The sequence below is a fragment of the Musca domestica genome, unplaced genomic scaffold (genome assembly GCF_030504385.1).
Source record: "Musca domestica strain aabys unplaced genomic scaffold, Musca_domestica.polishedcontigs.V.1.1 26, whole genome shotgun sequence".
Taxonomy (NCBI): domain Eukaryota; kingdom Metazoa; phylum Arthropoda; class Insecta; order Diptera; family Muscidae; genus Musca; species Musca domestica.
The window spans coordinates 524686-538878 of record NW_026712283.1 but is presented as its reverse complement, the minus strand read 5'-3'; the positions used below and the strand labels follow the sequence as shown (position 1 = coordinate 538878).

Genomic DNA, 14193 nt, shown 5'->3' with positions numbered 1-14193 from the left:
TATTAAATCGGACTGGCCTCAAAGGTCTATTAAAGCATTTCTACAAAGGTGTTTAAGAAGTCTTGTTTAAAGATTCGCACCAAAGCAATCACCGGTCCTTGAAGAACTCATTTGAAAATGACGAAGATTATGGCTCTAAAAGTCATTGAAAATATCTTACTTAAAGATCAACGCCTAAGGACTCAAAGAATTAAAAAAGAGCGGAATGCCTTACAGACTTCCACGATAACCGATAATCAAAAAAATCCTAAATGACCCTCGATTATGGCCTTGAATGCTCTTGAAATAATCATCTCTATTTTTAAATCTATGAAATCGATATTTTCAGTAAGTCCAAGCTGTTGGCCTTTAAGGTCCTTTGTTTCATTTTGGTATTTGTGACCACTTACTATTTTTTTAAAGATATTTCTTGCAAATGGAATTGAAAGTCCTTGTCAAATTGTCTTGTTTAGCTCACGTTCATGTACTTGAAGCTCTTCCACCGAATCTTCCTATAAAGACCACACTTTGACCTTTGGGAGTTAAAAAAAAATTCACAAATGTTGAATATTTTTTCGTTAATACTAAATTTTATATATTCACTTTCTCGTATTTCGAAATTCTTAAAAAATCAACTTAAAAAATGTCATCCTAAAAATTTTACAGCGATGGTCAAAATTTTGGATATGTGTTCTCTCATAAAATTATGAACAGTAGGTTTTCAGAGTATCGATCCATTGCCAATTTTTTTTTTGTATTTTCTTTAATAGTTTCTGAAAAAAATTCAAAGATTATGTTTCAGTTTTTTATTGATATTTAAAGATATGGACATGTTATAGACAAATGATATGTACAGTTAAATATGTAGATGTCTGTATTTTATTATTAAAATTACATTCTATTAAAATTAAATTTTTCCTAAATATTATTATTTATATACAACTTAAAATTATTGTGTGAGTCGCTTAGGAGTCATTGGCCGATGGAAAAAGGTTGAAATGAAATACATCCACTACAGCATACAATATATATTGTGGTGTTTGATATACATCAGGATACTTCCCTATACCCATTGTTCCATTCCATGACTCTTCAGTGTCTTAAGAATTAAAAACTATTTTTTTATTATTATTTGTAATTTACTTTCTAGGAACCAGTTTATTCTCTTGGCTGGCATTCTTATTTCCATTGTGTGTATGAGTGTGTGTATCTTACCGGTCATTGAGTTAGAATATTCTAATATTAGCCTAAATAACTTGACAGGTTTTCTTTTGCTCTTGTTGTAATTTTTCCATGAATTTTTATGTTTCGATTTTATGGTTTCTCCTTTTGCTTCTTCGTCTTCTTTATCTTATATCATATTTAAAGCTTAAAATTTACTATTTATAAAATGTTTTCATTCATCTGAATGACATTTTGTGTGTTTTGTAGTTATTATCTAAAGTATTTTTTTCCTAGAATTCTTTGTTGTTACGGTTCTTTGTGTCGTCGAATGCATATTTTTGTTACATTCTTCGCATGCGTTTAGTAATAGAAGTTCTCAAAAAATATCTTTGCGACAAGATAGTTTATGTTGTTTTCTTTTGTGTGGTGTAGTTACTTCGGGTCTATAGATTTAGGTACAGTCGAACATGGTTATAAAGGATGGTATTGTTTAAAAGAAAAATTAAATCAAGATATTGAAAATTTGCATTAAAATGATAAATTAAAGAATCCGTAATTATTTATAGCCATGTTCGACTGCATTTCTAACACAAAATGACTATTTTACTTATTTCGAGTGGGTGATTACCGATGCAGAGATTTGTATGGCTTCCATATGATTTCCATTGATTGATAATGGAGCAAATAACATAAAGGAAAATTCCTAATGTTTTCTGTAATTAAATTTTTGGACAGAACATCACTAGGATAATGGGGCGTCAATATATTTCAATGAATGATAAATAGAGTATGAATATGATGAAAATTGTTTGGTAAGCTCATCAAAGGAAAAATTTATAAAAAGTCAAACAATTTTTTAAATAATGAAAACATGGATAATCTTCCTACTTTCTACTTTGTACTTTAAAATAAACTTTAATTTAAAAGGACCAAGTTAATATTTTCCATCAGTAAAAGTCTGTTAAATATGCAGTTATAATATTATTCTATAAAATACTCTTTTGTAAGCAAAGGCTATAGTCGTGCGCGGTCAATCATTTGATAGCCTACAACACTACAATAAAGGGTAGAAACTCCCTTATGTCCAAATCCATTTTGGAAGATTTCGCCTTTGATATAACGTCATGAAGCACTGCCCAGATAATACCCTTAGGATTTTGACCAGGGACTCTCTGTTAGTTGTTGTTGTTGTTGTTAAATATAGTCCAATGGTCATCCAAAATGCTCGACATTTTCCATGTCCCTAACTCTCTTCTCATGCAAACTTCCTGACGATTAGTTTAAATTGTGAGATCAGGATTTTTTTCTGTTGTTTATTCATTTGAACCCCTAAATATTTTGGGATCATTTCCAAATGCAAGAGGCCCCTCCCCAAATGTGCTTGTCTAGGATATTTGGCTTTATTCGTCAACGAAATCAGCATAAACAAGTAAAAAAGCTGTAAGTTCGGCAGGGCCGATCTTTGAATACCCTCCAGCATTTGGAATGAATTTGGCAATTAAAAAAATAAATAAATCAATAAATAAAATCCGTTAAAATTTTTGTTAAAATCTTAAATATACCGAATATAGCCGACGTGGGCCTGTATAGGCGACTTTTGTCATAAGCCATTACAATATTCACATACGATTTTTTCTCATAGGCTGTAGTACCCATTACGAACTTTAAATACGAAACTTGTCTGTTGCACCCATCTCGAACTTCAAATACGAAAGTTGAAATAATTTCGGTAAATAATTTCGCTAAAATCATGAAAATACCGAATATCGGGAGGTACCGTTATATAGGGGCTATACGAAGAGGTAGACCTGCATACGAAATTTTTTTCCACAGGTTGTAGTAACCATTAAGACCTCCCAATACGAAATTTGAAACGATTCCGGTGAATAATTTGGCTGAAATCATCAAAATACCGAATATCGGGGGCTACCGTTATATATGGGCTATACGAAGACGTGGGCCTGCTAACAACAATTTTTGTCATAAGCTGTATTACCCAATACGAACTTCAAATACGAAAGTTGAAATAATTCTGCAAATAATTTTGCTGAAATTATCAAAATACCGAATATTGTTAGATGTATGTAGGGGCTATACAAAAATTTTGATTTGAATACAAACTCAAAAATGTCTAAAAGCTTCTTAAAATTTCACATTTAGATTTCTAACAGCCTTAACAAATTGTCCACATATTTAGTTTCAAAATCCTTGAACGGAGGTCAAGGAAAACTTTGCTATCCACCTTTTAATTAAAAAAAAAAAATATTTTAACACAGTCTACACTTAAGATCCTTTACCAATTATAATTCATTTAGTACACTATAATAATTTTAAGGGTTATAACTGAATTTTTTAATACAAGTTAAAATTTTGTTGGTTTGAAGCCATACTTCTCTGCAATGTCCCAGATTTTTTTATGGAAAACTCATTTACGATTTCTATTTACAATGTAATTTAATATTTTAAAAATTAGACAAATTGTTTACAAATTTGTTAACTATGGCTTAAACCGAATCTGGTCACAAGCTGGACTGTTAATAGTAATAGAATGCTGAGAGGGGCAGATGAACATGCAATTGATGCTGAATTTGGGGAAGTTACTGTGGCACCTTTTGGGGTTTCTGAAAATAAATAAAAAGAGACAAAATATTCGATATAAATTGAGTTTAAGTTGTTAAAAAACATTTGATAAAGGTTTAATTCTTTTGTTAATTGACGGATATTTAGGATTGAAAAGAGCAGTTATTCTTATTTTTATTTTCATTCTAATTATTGTATTAATTGCTATTATTATTATTATTATTATTATTATTATTATTATTATTATTATTATTATTATTATTATTATTATTATTATTATTATTATTATTATTATTATTATTATTATTATTATTATTATTATTATTATTATTATTATTATTATTATTATTATTATTATTATTATATTATTATTATTATTATTATTATTATTATTATTATTATTATTATATTATTATTATTATTATTATTACTATTATTATTATTATTATTATTATTATTATTATTATTATTATTATTATTATTATTATTATTATTATTATTATTATTATTATATTATTATTATTATTATTATTATTATTATTATTATTATTATTATTATTATTATTATTATTATTATTATTATTATTATTATTATTATTATTATTATTATTATTATTATTATTATTATTATTATTATTATTATTATTATTATTATTATTATTATTATTATTATTATTATTATTATTATATTATTATTATTATATTATTATTATTATTATTATTATTATTATTATTATTATTATTATTATTATTATTATTTTATTATTATTATTATTATTATTATTATATTATTATTATTATTATTATTATTATTATTATTATTATTATTATTATTATTATTATTATTATTATTATTATTATTATTATTATTATTATTATTATTATTATTATTATTATTATTATTATTATTATTATTATTATTATTATTATTATTATTATTATTATTATTATTATTATTATTATTATTATTGTTATTATTATTATTTATTTCTTGATATTATTTTCATCATATACTTTTATATAATTTTTCATTTATATTTTTATACCCTCCACCAAAAAAGGTATAGAGGGTATATTAACTTTGTCATTCCGTTTGTAACTCATCGAAATAATCATTTTAGACCCAACAAAGTATATATATTCTTGATCAGGGTAACATTCTAAGACGATTTAGCCCTGTCCGTCCGTCTGTCCGTCTGCTGTAATCACGCTACAGTCTAAACGAATTAAGATAGGAAGCTAAAATTTTGCACAGATCTCTCTTTTGTCTGCAGGCAGGTCAAGTTCGAAGATGGGCTATATCGGTCCACGATATCGTATAGCCCCCATATAACGGTACCCCCCGATATTCGGTATTTTGATGATTTTACCCACATTTTTGAACGGAATTGTCTGAAAATCCACACAAGGAGTTTCTTGTGGGTACTTTATACCTCGGCAGAGAATTATCTATATAGGTCCACGATATCGTATAGCCCCAATGTAACGGTACCCCCCGATATTCGGTGTTTTGATGATTTTACCCACATTTTCAACGGAATTGTCTGAAAATCCACACAAGGAGTTCCTTGTGGGTACTTTATACCTCGGCAGAGAATTGTCCATATAGGTCCACGATATCGTATAGCCCCCATGTAACGGTACCCCCCGATATTCGGTATTTTGATGATTTTACCCACATTTTTCAACGGAATTGTCTGAAAATCCACACAAGGAGTTCCTTGTGGGTACTTTATACCTCGGCAGAGAATTGTCCATATAGCTCCACGATATCGTATAGCCCCGATGTAACGGTACCCCCCTGATATTCGGTATTTTGATGATTTTACCCACATTTTTCAACGGAATTGTCTGAAAATCCACACAAGGAGTTCCTTGTGGGTACTTTATACCTCGGCAGAGAATTATTTATATAGGTCCACAATATCGTATAGCCCCCATATAACGGTACCCCCGATATTCGGTATTTTGAAGATTTTACCCACATTTTTGAACGGAATTTTCTGAAAATCCACACAAGGAGTTCCTTGTGGGTACTTTATACCTCGGCAGAGAATTATCTATATAGGTCCACAATATCGTATAGCCCCCATATAACGGTACCCCCACGGTATTCGGTATTTTCATGATTTTAGCCACATTTTTCAACGGAATTGTCTGAAAATCCACAAAAGGAGTCCCTTGTGGGCATTTTACCTCCTCAAAATGAAGTGTCTATGTAGGTCCACGATATCGTATATCCTCCATATAACTGTAACCTCCGATATTCGGTATTTTGATGATGTTAGCCACGCTTTTCGATGGAATTGTCTTAAAATCAACACAAGTAGTTCCTTGTGAGTACTTCACCCCCTGAGAGAGAATTGTCTACACAGGACCACGATATCGTATATCCCCCATATAACGGTACCTCCCGATATTCGGTATTTTATGATTTGACCCACATTTTTCATCGGAATTGTCTGAAAATCCACACAAGGAGTTCCTTGTGGGTACTTTATACCTCGGCGGAGAATTATCTATATAGATATAGCCCTCATATAACGGTACCCCCGATATTCGGTATTTTGATGTTTTTAGCCATATGTTTCAACGGAATGGTCACAAGGGGTTCTTTGTACACAAGGGGTTCTTTGTGAGCACTTTCCCACCGACAGAGAATTCTCTATATATGTTAACGATAACGTATAGCTCCCATATAACGGTACCCCGCGATATTCGGTATTTTGATGATTTTAGCCACATTTTCCAATCATATTGTCTGAAAATCCACACACGAAGTTCCTTGTGGGTACTTTATACCTCGGCAGAGAATTGTCCATATAGGTCCACGATATCGTATAGCCCCCATGTAACGGTACCCCCCGATATTCGGTATTTTGATGATTTTACCCACATTTTTCAACGGAATTGTCTGAAAATCCACACAAGGAGTTCCTTGTGGGTACTTTATACCTCGGCAGAGAATTGTCCATATAGCTCCACGATATCGTATAGCCCCGATGTAACGGTACCCCCCTGATATTCGGTATTTTGATGATTTTACCCACATTTTTCATCGGAATTGTCTGAAAATCCACACAAGGAGTTCCTTGTGGGTACTTTATACCTCGGCAGAGAATTATTTATATAGGTCCACAATATCGTATAGCCCCCATATAACGGTACCCCCGATATTCGGTATTTAGAAGATTTTACCCACATTTTTGAACGGAATTTTCTGAAAATCCACACAAGGAGTTCCTTGTGGGTACTTTATACCTCGGCAGAGAATTATTTATATAGGTCCACAATATCGTATAGCCCCCATATAACGGTACCCCCGATATTCGGTATTTAGAAGATTTTACCCACATTTTTGAACGGAATTTTCTGAAAATCCACACAAGGAGTTCCTTGTGGGTACTTTATACCTCGGCAGAGAATTGTCCATATAGCTCCACGATATCGTATAGCCCCGATGTAACGGTACCCCCCTGATATTCGGTATTTTGATGATTTTACCCACATTTTTCATCGGAATTGTCTGAAAATCCACACAAGGAGTTCCTTGTGGGTACTTTATACCTCGGCAGAGAATTATTTATATAGGTCCACAATATCGTATAGCCCCCATATAACGGTACCCCCACGGTATTCGGTATTTTCATGATTTTAGCCACATTTTTCAACGGAATTGTCTGAAAATCCACAAAAGGAGTCCCTTGTGGGCATTTTACCTCCTCAAAATGAAGTGTCTATGTAGGTCCACGATATCGTATATCCTCCATATAACTGTAACCTCCGATATTCGGTATTTTGATGATGTTAGCCACGCTTTTCGATGGAATTGTCTTAAAATCAACACAAGTAGTTCCTTGTGAGTACTTCACCCCCTGAGAGAGAATTGTCTACACAGGACCACGATATCGTATATCCCCCATATAACGGTACCTCCCGATATTCGGTATTTTATGATTTGACCCACATTTTTCATCGGAATTGTCTGAAAATCCACACAAGGAGTTCCTTGTGGGTACTTTATACCTCGGCGGAGAATTATCTATATAGATATAGCCCTCATATAACGGTACCCCCGATATTCGGTATTTTGATGTTTTTAGCCATATGTTTCAACGGAATGGTCACAAGGGGTTCTTTGTACACAAGGGGTTCTTTGTGAGCACTTTCCCACCGACAGAGAATTCTCTATATAGGTTAACGATAACGTATAGCTCCCATATAACGGTACCCCGCGATATTCGGTATTTTGATGATTTTAGCCACATTTTCCAATCATATTGTCTGAAAATCCACACACGAAGTTCCTTGTGGGTACTTTATACCTCGGCAGAGAATTGTCCATATAGGTCCACGATATCGTATAGCCCCCATGTAACGGTACCCCCCGATATTCGGTATTTTGATGATTTTACCCACATTTTTCAACGGAATTGTCTGAAAATCCACACAAGGAGTTCCTTGTGGGTACTTTATACCTCGGCAGAGAATTATTTATATAGGTCCACAATATCGTATATCCCCCCATATATCGGCACCTTCCTATATTAGATATTTTAAGGATTTTAAAAGAATTTTTATTGGATTTTATTTTTTTGAAAATTTTCTAATTCGTTCCAAATGGTGGAGGGTATTCAAAGTTCGGCCCGGCCGAACTTACTGCTTTTTTACTTGTTTTTTATTATATTATTATTTTAATTCTTTTTCTTTCGCTTACCTTCTACTGATTTATCCAATAATCTGGATTTCGGAACAACTGTTTCCCTGGACTCTAATACTGGTATTCTCTGATGCTTATCACTTTCAACACTTTCCTCGTTACTCTGCCAATAGACGGAAGAAATTTTGGCGACACACTGTAATGAAAAATTAGATATTTTACAATAATAAGAGAGACAATGAAGGGGCGAATGTTATGAATGACTTTTTTAATGGTTTGAGAATGATATGAGAAATGTTGATCAATGAGAGTGGGAAAATATGGATTACGATTTTGTTGACCACGAAACTACAAATTCTAGATTAGACAAAATTTTGGAGAGATTGGAATGCTAACAAGGCGAATTTAAATGAAGAAATCTTAAATCGCTCCATTGATTAATTTAAGTTGTGTAAATGATGCGGATTAATTTAAAAGATTCCATAAAAATTGTTTATTAAACCGATCAGAGAAAGGGTGATATCTGAACTAAAATTAATCAACAGACTCTTTACGTCTTATCGGGAACTTATGTTCCTTGCAAAAATATCAAATGTAGTAGATACCTAATTAAACCCCGGTTTTGACATAATAACGGTATTACATATTTTTAGAGCAGGGAACTTAGTCATATATTACTTATACCATATAAAGGGTGAGATGAAAAAACTGCAACCAACATCTCTAAGTCACCCGTCCGACAGCTGTTAAATAAAAAAATAATTCCAGTTCATTATATTGTTTAAAAGCGTACAAAAGCATTTTGTTGAGAATTTTCCAGAAAAAAAGTTCTTCGTGGTGGAATTCAAGCGTGATAGTGTGATTTCTTTATATTTGGCTGGAAAACCACATTTGGATATCAAAGAAGTAAGCGGAAGAAAACAGCAATATCAGCAGAAATGGTTCGAAAAGTAAAGAAGCGACTTGATCGGAATCCGCGTCGCATTGGCTTAAAAATGACTTGTGTGCTGAATATATAGTTATATTCCATTCGGCAAATATTGAAAAATGAGATCAGGGTAAATGCATCCCAATCCCAAAAAGTGCAAGGACTTACACCGCAACGGAAAGAAAATAGACTCAAAAGAGCTAAAGAGTTGCTTCGCTTAGCCGAAAGGGTGAACTGTCGAATTTGGGTTTCTCCGATGAGAAAACATTCGTTGTCCATCAGTTTGTAAACAAAGAAAATGATCGTGTTTACTTGCCAAAGAGGTCAGCTGAAAATGTGCACCTTCGGTTGGCCACCAAAACTCAAGAGCCGGCCATGGTGATAGTGTGGGCTGCCATAACAGCCGATGGTCGCTCTCCGCTCGTATTAATCGACCGTGGCATCAGAATAAATGCCGTGGCTGAAGAGTGTATTAAAGCCTTGGGCACGCAAAAATTTTGGTCGCAGACCTTGGACATTCCAACAGGACTCAGCACCATCGCACTCAGCACGCGTCACCCAAGAATTTCATTTCCAGCGCACAAGGGCCGCCAAAATCTTCGGTTACCAATCCGTTGGACTATTGCGTCTGAAGTATTTTGAAAAGCGCTTCGCCGGGAATGTGTCAAAATATCGCAGAGCAACATTCGGGCAGCATGTGACGGTTCCATTTGCCGTTTGAAGGCCATAATTCGTGCGAAAGTTGACCAATTCGAACAAATCTAAACTTATTCAAAAATGTTATGCTATTCTTGACACGTTTTGCTTTCATTCAATGAAATTAAAAAATATATAAAAATTATGGCATTTGACTTTGTTGCAGTTTTTTTATCTCATCCTGTATTGTCTGCAAATTTTCATCTCAATCTGATAGAAAATGCGACCTTACGGACTGAAATTCGATAAATCGAATAAATCGATTCAGAAAGTGATTCTATGAAGATCCTCAAAAGTAATTATTGGTCTATCTCGCTTCGTTCTCCATGTTTTGTAGGGTATAAAATATTTTCACTTCATTATGGTCATATTTTTGCACGATTTTCTTAGATTTTATTCTTTTTTGGCAGGAAGATATTCCGAAATGGTGAGAATTGTCAAAATCAGTCCATCCACTCTGGACTTATAAGCGGATTTGTGATTTCGCCAGGAAGAAAAAATAGTCCCGGTTTAGTGGAAATTTTCGTATATATTTATATAAAAGACCATCTGAATTAGTAGACTTTTGCCAAGCACTAAACTATTACTTCATTCAACCATGACCATCCGAATTGTAGTAGACTTTTGCCTAGTATTAAACTCTAACTCCATTCAAAATTCCGCGGATTGGTCTATAATAGAGACCTGCACAAGAACTGCAGAATTAGGATTTTTTTGCGATAATCTCCAAAAACAATAGGCTTGGGATCGTCCATACTTGCGACCTGTAGCGTGATTACAAATTAATATGAACGGATGGTCATAATTTATTCCTAAATCTCCATTAATTCTTTCAGTTTCCACACTTTCAACTCTATCGCAGAAATAATACATATTTCAAAGCGAGTTTAAGCCATGTGAGTAAATTATACACATAAATGGGTTAGCGGATAATCAATATGAATACATATTCTCCCGTAGAAGCAGTCATAATTATTCCAATACACCTCATTTTACTTTTCGCAAAAAAATACCACCACCATATAAATATCAGGCTATCGTTCCATGGGAAATCAACGCCATTATATTTTCAAGTGTTAATGAATTCAACATAATTTCCACGTTCAGGTATTCCTTCCTTCACATCCAAGTCCAGCTAATTAAATACGACCGGAAAATTGTAAAAGTGTTCGTGAGATCACGTCAAGCTAATGTGTCCCAAAATGGTTTAGAATTACCAATACACAGAACACACACACATACACAAAATGCATGGCATCAACGATACTAAACGCACACTTACCATTTAGACACTCACACTTTCACACACATACATACATATTCTCACATGTTGTAACACAGATGAGCGAATATTCAACACACATTTATAATTCCCACTACGATGACAGTTCCATGCCATAGGTAAATGGTAGTGTTCTGGTCGAGGTGGCGACGTTGATGGGAATGTGGGGCTAGTGTTGGCAAAAGATGTTACAAACATAAATACCTGCAAGGCACGCACGCACGTATGCATACATAAACGATTATATGTAAATAAAAATACACTTAACATTAGCCACGACAGTATTGAATAGCCATATACATACACCGACATCTATACGTTTGTATGTAACAACGTTCAACAAAGCACACGCACGCACAGATGGTGGTTGTTGCTTTTCAAAGCATTGTTTTTATTATGGTGGTCTGATGTGTGAACAGACTACTATAGCACGAAATACAACATGTAAACAGTTTTCTATCCAACAAAAACAACAACGACAACACACGAATGCCAGATGACCATATAGGGTTTTGGAAGGAGGAGAATAGCTAGCTGGTTAGCAAACACTGTCGAAATTGGTGGTATTGCTGATGTCCATGCCGCGGCCTCTACCGCACATTGTTCTAAACGCAGTTTAACAATTTTCTATATCCGTGGGTTTTTGGTTTCCGAGTAATTCATCGGCGTTTTATCCATGGAAAAGATCAATTGTGAAGTGTGGCGTTTTGGGTGAAATAATGGGTCAGTGCGAGTGTGTGTTTTCGTGGTAATATTGAAGTTTTTGATAAATTTAATATTCTAATAAACAACAATTTATTGTTATTTAACAGGGTAATTATTAATGTGCTCAGTCCTATATGGGTATTGTTTGCATTAGCCCATCGTGGCGTATGATGGTTATTTTGATGTTATATTATGTGACTCATACGCCATATAGGCAAATGTAATGCAAAGGCTGTATGTAGAATAAATTATAAGCAGTATGTTAATTACGTGTTAAATGCCATTCGGAAAATGTAGGGAATGAAATATTCTTAATTTAAAAAGCAAGATTAAAGATAAAAAATTTAATTTGCGAAAAAAAAACATATATTTTTTTTCTTTTTGTATATTTTGAAAATTGCCATAATTTGGTCATATATTAGCTGATATATGAAATTCACTTTTTTCATTCCATTGCCCAATTAAAAAAAAAAAAAAAATAATAATAATAATAAATCCCATATAGTAATCTTCAAATATCTTAAAAAAATATTTCTGGAAAAAACACAATATCACCTGGACGCAAACATTCAACAGAGTTAATTCCTTTAAAATTAGAGTTAATTCCTGGGAAAATTCATTTATCTAACTCTATGAAAAAAAAAAAAAAAAACAAGTAAGCATAGGCTTTTGTCGTCGGTAGAAGTCCACTTATATCTAAATCCATTTTGGAAGACTTCGCTCTTGAAATTAAGCCGTAGAGCACTGCCCAGATATTACCCTTAGCTTTTTGACCAGGGACCCAATAGTTACGAACTCCGTCGTGCTGCAGCTAAATATAATCCAATGATCATCCAAAATGCTAGACTTCTTTCCTGTCCTTAACTCTCTTCTCATGCAAAATTCCATGTCGATTGGTTTCAATTTTGTGATCAGGAACATGTTTCTGTTTTTGGTTCATTTGGACCGCTAAATATCTGTATCTCCAAATTTATATGATTTTCTTCGTCAACGAAATCAGCATAAAGAATCCAGAAGTTTGCAATTTGTGTATTTTGAAAATTTTCTGTAAGTTATTTTCACCGTTTCGGTTGAATGTAAATGTTGGTATTTTTTTCACACACAAATTGTGGTACATTTTACCCGCTGTCCTAAACTCTGACTTCATGCCAGATTTCGTGTCCTTTGGCTTCTATTTGTGACCTTTATAATGTCTGCAAAATCAGGAACATTTTTAGTTGTTTGTCCATTATAGACCCTAAATATATTGCAAACATCTTTAAAAACAATAGGCCTAGCCCAACCCCACCCTTATGAAAATTTTCCTTAGGATCAGACGATAATTGTAATCTATCCAACCTGTGTTGTAAAGTGAACAAATATTGTAAAGTGTACACTTCAATATTTAAAGTCAAATTGAAAAAATCGCATGCGATAAAAACTAAGAAAAAAGTTACAAAATTTATATTGATCATTATTGGCATCTTTTTATGCGATTTTTTTAGATTTTATTCTTTGATGCCAAGAGGGCTTCTGAATTGAGAAAATTTGTCAAAATCGGTCCAGCTATTCTTGAGGTATAACCATCCTCCTTTGTATATACACATTGTTCGCTATATATATCCAACGTAATTACTATCGGCATCTACGTACCTTTCTGTATATTTGTGATTTCGCCGAGATTAAAAATATTCCCGCTTTAATGGAAAATCTGACTTTTACTTAACCCAAATGTTATGGTCTATTTCACCCACTAAATATTACCCCATGACCATCCACATTGGAAGGCTTCTGCCCAGCCTTAGGCCGTGGCCTCATGCAATTCCTCTACAATTTAACATTTTAGCATATATTTCTCTTCACAAAAAAGTTATTATAGTCCTTGAAAAAAATATTTTAAAAAGTCCAAGTTTAGAAGTCTGATAGTCCTTAAAAAAATATTTTAAAAAGTCCAAGTTTAGAAGTCTGATAGTCCTTGAAAAATTCTTTTAAAAAGTCCACGTTTAGAAATCTGATAGTCTTTGAAAAATTCTTTTAAAAATCCACGCTTATAGCTCTGATGGTCTTTGAAAAAACATATTTAATAAATCCACGCGTGGAGCTCAGATAATCCTTGAAAAAAATATATTAAAAAACATCCAAGATTATGGCTATTATTATTTTAGAAAATTAAGGCTTAAAGCTCTGATAGTCTTGGAAAAATTATTTTAGAGCTCTGAT

General features: G+C 33.0%; 1 protein-coding gene and 1 long non-coding RNA gene across 2 annotated transcripts in view; one reads left to right on the top strand and one right to left on the bottom strand.

Moving 5' to 3' along the window:
* LOC131803042 (uncharacterized) overlaps positions 1 to 14193 on the top strand; it is a 71558-nt gene that overhangs the window by 28961 nt on the left and 28404 nt on the right. The gene's annotated exons all lie outside the window — the stretch shown is intronic.
* LOC101894676 (mucin-5AC-like) overlaps positions 1098 to 14193 on the bottom strand; it is a 207261-nt gene continuing 194165 nt past the window's right edge. The window contains exons 6-7 of the mRNA XM_059123943.1: positions 8441 to 8579; positions 1098 to 3764 (exon numbers count right to left, since the gene is read on the bottom strand). The gene's annotated coding sequence lies outside the window, so the exon portion shown is untranslated. The remainder of the gene's footprint in view (positions 3765 to 8440; positions 8580 to 14193) is intronic.